At 37.5% G+C, this 6,256-nt stretch overlaps 1 long non-coding RNA gene across 1 annotated transcript; it reads left to right on the forward strand.

The window, feature by feature from the left end:
• Nucleotides 1–4,305: 4,305 nt before the first annotated feature.
• Nucleotides 4,306–6,047, forward strand: LOC120526787. Its single transcript, XR_005633164.1, has 4 exons — nucleotides 4,306–4,479; nucleotides 4,736–4,810; nucleotides 5,127–5,315; nucleotides 5,804–6,047. It is a non-coding gene; the product is annotated as an uncharacterized LOC120526787 (long non-coding RNA).
• The last annotated feature ends 209 nt before the right edge of the window (nucleotides 6,048–6,256 follow it).

Genomic DNA, 6,256 nt, shown 5'->3' on the forward strand with positions numbered 1-6,256 from the left:
TGCCCCACTCCCCTTCCTGGGCGTCCATGACACATATGTGAGTTTAATGGTGAAAGCTATTGCACCTACATTAGTAGCTTCAGACTATTACTCACACTCATTGGAAATACCACACTTACCTACTACAACCTCAGAGTAACCAGTTAGGAAGCTAAAAGCTACTGTACTTGTGGGAGTTTTGGAATTTCCAGATATAGCAGCATTTGACAATGGGCTGCAGTATATAAATGACACCTTTGAAATATTTAGCAAAGAATTTCACTTTATACACATAGCGTTATATCCTCGCCACACATCAAGAAAAGTACATACAGAATCCATAGTCTAAATATCTAAAAGGGTTTTCAGACAGAAGGATCCACTATTTCCTCTTATGTTACACAGCAAATCCAACAGTTAGTACAGACGTAAGCCCAGCTGAGCTGTTGATGGCATAGGGGTTGCACACTACTTTGCCAACGTTAGTGTGCAATGTTATTCCAAAACAGTGAAACAGGGATCATATTAAGAATCATAACGCAGTTTTGAGGCACCAGCAGAAATATTATTATAACAGAGTACATGAGTGAGGGATTTTCCTCATCTGCATCCAGGCTGTCCTGTCTTGGTAAAGCAAAATGGGGAAAAACAATGGAAAGAGCCGACATCTGTAGTGCAAGAAGACATTAGTCTACACTCACATATGGTACACTAACCCCATGAGGGAGAGAAAAGATGAAACCATTGTCACTTCCAGAGCAGCAGTTCCAGAGGAAACCAACACAGGTCCAGCTGGTCTCACAAGAAGCGAGATTTTATTACTGGCATAGACACAACACCAGCAGCAGCTTTAGTGGAATCATTGCCTAAACAGACCTCTGAGGTACCAACAATAACAAGGTCTGGGAGAATAAGCAAACCTACAGAAACACTGTACTTGTGAACGTGTTAAAGAACAAAACAGGTTAACAGAAAAGTGAAAAAAGTGTTTCATTTTGTTTCACTTTAATAAGAATGTCTGGTTCATAATAATATCTAAGGAGAAACCTTTTTGTTAACAGTTAGATTTCTTTAAAGAGGGGAGATGTCGGGAAATAGACCGATTGTACTGACCGTATATATGTTAGAGTGTGCATGTGTGTGCAGAATGTGGGATGCGCAAAAGCGAGACTGAGATATACATAAAGAATGCTGAGAAAACGATGCTCCTAATGGTTGTAGAATTCTGTATTAAAAGTATAATTGAAGACATCAGTTTGGTGTTTCATTTGACAGTTGCTATAATTCATATCGTTGCTTTATGTACCCACCTCACCGCTATGCTCTGCCGATATGTGGAGTGCGGCAGTGTCCCTACTCTGACGCAAACAACACGCTATGCTGAGCTTTTCGCTGTGGACGTATCATTGCATCTTTTTCAGTTATGGTGAAATAACCATTTTCCTGTAATCTATGAGTGTAATTGTGTTCATGTATCAGATATTTCTAGTGGAGACCAAATTGATAAACTAATTTACAAGGTAAGTAATCTTTACCTTTGGTTATTTATATTGTACAAAATGTTTAAAACATAACCTGACTTGAATAGTGGTTATTCAATAATCACATTCAACAATCCACTATAATATTGTGACGTCTTGTAATTAATGTTTAGAAAGTTTTCTATTTACAGTACTGTGTTTAGGAGAGGCTCTGAGCCGTCTATGACTTCATAGACAGACAGAAGGTGCGTGCACAAGAGGGGAGGAGATAGGAACGAAGACGGTGTGTGCATGTATGTATATGGATGGGGAGATGGAAGAAGGAAGCCTCAAAACTTCGAAAGTGATCAGAGAAAGTGATTAAAAAGAGCAGTGTACAAAAGTGAGTAAAGACAAAATAGTGAAATTTCGTTGTTTTAGAGGTGTGCCTAGTGACCCTAAACAGCGGGCTGGAGACGTTTTTTTGCTGTTCTGTTCACTTCTTGTTTTCATCATTTTTGGAGTGCCACGTTTCAAGCACCTGTTTTTGACAATATTGTAATTACGCGGGGGTTGGGTGTGCGAGAGACGGAGGAATTCAGTTTGCCTCTTTGCGCCGATCGCTGGAGAACTGCCCTTAAAGGATCTTGAGTATCTTCAGTGCTGCTCAGATGTTCACGTGCCGGAGCTGCTTTGTTCCTTGTTCGCTCGCTGTCCATGATGAGCTTGAATGGCCGCAGGAGAAAGATTTTTTTTCTAAAGTACACATCGATGCAGAGGCGCGCTGTGTATTAAGGGCAGCAAAGTCCGAGGACTGGCGCGATAGAATGTTGATGAAAGGGTTAAAAAAAACACGCAACTGGTCATCAAAGTACAGGACAGACATCCGCACCTTCCTATACACACTGCGCCTGGGGATCATGATCAGATTACCGATGTACAGTATATGGCAATCCGTTTTAGGTTTTTATCATTTTTTTCTAGATATGAAATTTGAAAGGGTAGATATATGACATCAACATTTTCCAAACTGGAAATATGGATGGGGAGATGGAAGAAGGAAGCCTCGAAACTTCGAAAGTGATCAGAGAAAGTGATTAAAAAGAGCAGTGTACAAAAGTGAGTAAAGACAAAATAGTGACATTTCGTTGTTTTAGAGGTGTGCCTAGTGACCCTAAACAGCGGGCTGGAGACGTTTTTTTTGCTGTTCTGTTCACTTCTTGTTTTCATCATTTTTCGAGTGCCACATTTCAAGCACATGTTTTTGACAATTGTATCCGGCTGCAGGTCGAAGACTTGGCCTTCCACGCCTCCTACCTTGCACAGTCCGCCCCACGAGCGTCCACAGTCCGTAGAAAGAGAAGGAGAAGAGCTGCTGTACAGCTTTTCCAGTTCGAAAAAGAAAAGGAGCTGAAAACGTTTTCTGCCATGGAACAATGATACAACAGAACACCAGGTATGGACTCACAGAATAAAAAGCTCAGTATATTTAAAGAAACTTTAGATTCATTAAACAAAACTAATGAGATGTATAATTATATACTGTATAGCGAATCCAAGCGTTCTCTGTTTATCGTCATTACTGACATATCCTATTTTTAAGCATATCGTTTTAATTATTTTTTTACCCCTTGTATTATTTCTTTTTAATATTTGCCATATTATTTCATTTATATTAACTTTTTCACTTATTTATGAGATGTTATGTAGAGAATCTGTAATGTTAGTGTACAATATACAATACAATACAATTTATTTTTGTATAGCCCAAAATCACACAAGGAGTGCCGCAATGGGCTTTAACAGGCCCTGCCTCTTGACAGCCCCCTAGCCTTGACTCCCTAAGAAGACATGGAGAAACTCCCAAAAAAACTCCAGTAGGGAAAAAATGGAAGAAACCACTGGAAAGGCAGTTCAAAGAGAGACCTCTTTCCAGGTAGGTTGGGCGTGCAGTGGGTGCCAAAAAGAAGGGGGTCAATACAATACAATACACAGAACAGAACAAATCCTCAATACAGTATAAAAATAAAAATTTTAGAAGTACGTAGCAGAATTTAACAGTAGATGATATCACATAATATGATTTGGATTTGTTTAGAGTCCTGGAGACCTCATCCATCAAGCTACTTCCCCCTTTTGGCCATTCCACGGCTGAAACAGTGCTGGGCCAGCCAATCCAATGAAAGGACCCCTCTTTCCCATGATTCCTGCGATCCTCCATCAGAGATGACTTTACCTTAGGCAGGCAAAACAACTTGGCAGGTGGGCCGTGGCACCAAGCACCACATTTGAAATGTATTTATGTTTATCGTCATCATTAACATTTGTTAAATATCTTATTTAACTTGATTTTTCTGTAGTTAACTTAGCTATTTATAAAAGCACGTTAGCACTTTCTGCCAAATTAGTATTACATATTATTTTTGTCTTGATTTCCACAGTCACATTTCTCCATAAAGGCAGAGAATATAAAACCAACTTGGATTACATTGATTAAATATCAAAATGCCTATGCCTTGTAAAAAACAAAGAGACTACAGCATCCTGCTACCTGCCTTCAGAGTCATGAAGGCCACATTGTCAAGTATGCAGGTGGTGTATGTATGCCTGGAGTGTGCGCTTGCAAACAATACTGACTTTTAGATTTCTGAACTTGAACTTTTGTAAAAACATTTTAAAAAGCTGAGCTAATCCTGGATTTTCCATTGTTTAGCAGGTTTTACTATCTACAGATGTAACACAGGGCGTGTCACCAATGGCCATTTCCATTGTTGTTTTTGTTTAAAAGTCATTGTCAACAGTTTACTGTTTGTCAGTATTTAATATTTTTCTTTGATTTTTTTTTTGCCACTTGTATTAGGGCCTTCCAAGTTAGATGCTTAGCCATAACTGTGGAATGTCCTTGTTGATGATATAACCAATTCATATTGTAACCATCCTTTTGTGTGTGTCTGTATTTAATGTTGTGTCCAGGTTTCCAAATGACCATTTTGTGGTTTCTCTGTATTTCATCCTCGAGGCCCCCTTCAATTTTATCGAGGTATTTCTCAACTTTAGTATTCTCTTCTTTCATTGTAGCATTTGTAGAGGGAGAATTATATCTGGTTGTTGGTTCCCATTTTTGTCACCTTCTACAATTTGTGTTGGATATTTGTGTTATGTTTATTTAATTTTATTATATTTGTATTTTTTTTTTAATTTTACCATGCTGTCCCTATTGGTTTTGAAGTTCCAGAAACACCTACCGTTCAAAATCCAGATATTTGAAATCCTTTTAACAACTTCATTCTGCTCAGTCCTCTTTAGAATGACATGCTGGCTTTGATGAAGTGCTGCTGTAGAATGTTGCTTAAGAACTCCAGCCCCAAGAGGTAAATGATATTTAAATTTCCTTTAATAACTTTAATTTAGTTCTGCGGTAATGTGGCAAATACACTTAGCCATATTGTAAATCAAAGACAAATAGCTAAAATGCTTACCATTATAAACTTAGTGCTTCTCTTTGAAATCACTGAAGTAACTGTTCACATTGGACTGAGCGAGCAAACACCTTTCTAAATGAAGGCGAAGAACCAAACAAAAATTTGAAGGTACCGAAATAATGGACAGCCAAGACAGGATCATTTTTTTGTTCTTATTCTTTTGTTTCATTTTTAACATTTCCTTAGATAAATATTATTTTCTCAGTTTTCAGGTTTAGACTTTATTGAGTCATTAATGAAAAGGCAGAAGATCAGTAAAGACTTGCACTACCTCTGAAGTGAACAAATGTCTTGGTATTCCATAGCACTGTGTTCTGCAGGTTTCAGATGTTTTCTTTTAGAAGAAACGTCAGCTTCCTTTCTCCAACATCCAGCATAGGGCACTGATGAGCAGGTACAGACACATCACTGTATAAACTTCCATAAGAAAGATGAATTACATTTTATTGATGCTGGCATACAATGCCTATTGAATAGTGAATAAAATGTATAAAAAGACTTCATGCTTGTCTCAGATGCTGACTGTTAATCGATAACCAGTAGGAGTCAAAGCCCAAAAGACAAAAAGCCTGTTTTACATCTTCTGACAAACTGCAGTACTAGTACAACTCTTAATGGCCTTAAAACATTTGAAATGCATTGTGTGCTGTGTTAATAATAGTGCATTGTAAGAAACATTGAAGACTTGTAGAATCTATGATCGAAAGCAGTAATGTAAATAATGTATAACAAATTCAGAATATACTGTACATTATTTTTTTACTTTCCTTTTCTTACATTCCTTGTAAATGTGGAGGAAAAGGCTATAAGCTTTATAATGACAATTTAAAAAATTTTCTTTTTTTTTTTACTTTTTCTTTTTTTTAATAAATTGTATTACAGCAACACAGAATCCTTCAGCATCTTACCGAGGCAGAGAAGTGGTGTGCTGAGAACATTTCTATGTTCAGGGGGCGAGTCTCACTCCCTGCATGACTGTCAATGGACAAAGACAACATTGAGGAGGCCCTTCAGCAATTTGATTTGTTATCTGAATTTCCAGAAGAAGAGGAGAGGGAATATGTTTTTAGAACTTTCATCATCCTTTTTTTCACATATAGAAGACATGCATCTGTTTTTAGATAACGAGAGAGGAAAAAGGAAAATGACTGTTTTGTGAGAAAATGTAACAAACATACATGGCCCTCATTGTTCTTGTTCTATATTTTATATATACTTTAACTTTTTTGTAATAAATGTTGCAAACCAACTTCATCTTTACAGTCCATTGCCTCAGATCTGCACTTCTTAGTGTTATGTATTAAAATAATGTTTTATAAAGCAGGGCAAGGCAAT

The sequence above is a fragment of the Polypterus senegalus genome, chromosome 3 (assembly GCF_016835505.1).
Source record: "Polypterus senegalus isolate Bchr_013 chromosome 3, ASM1683550v1, whole genome shotgun sequence".
In the NCBI taxonomy this organism is placed as follows: Eukaryota; Metazoa; Chordata; class Cladistia; order Polypteriformes; family Polypteridae; genus Polypterus; species Polypterus senegalus.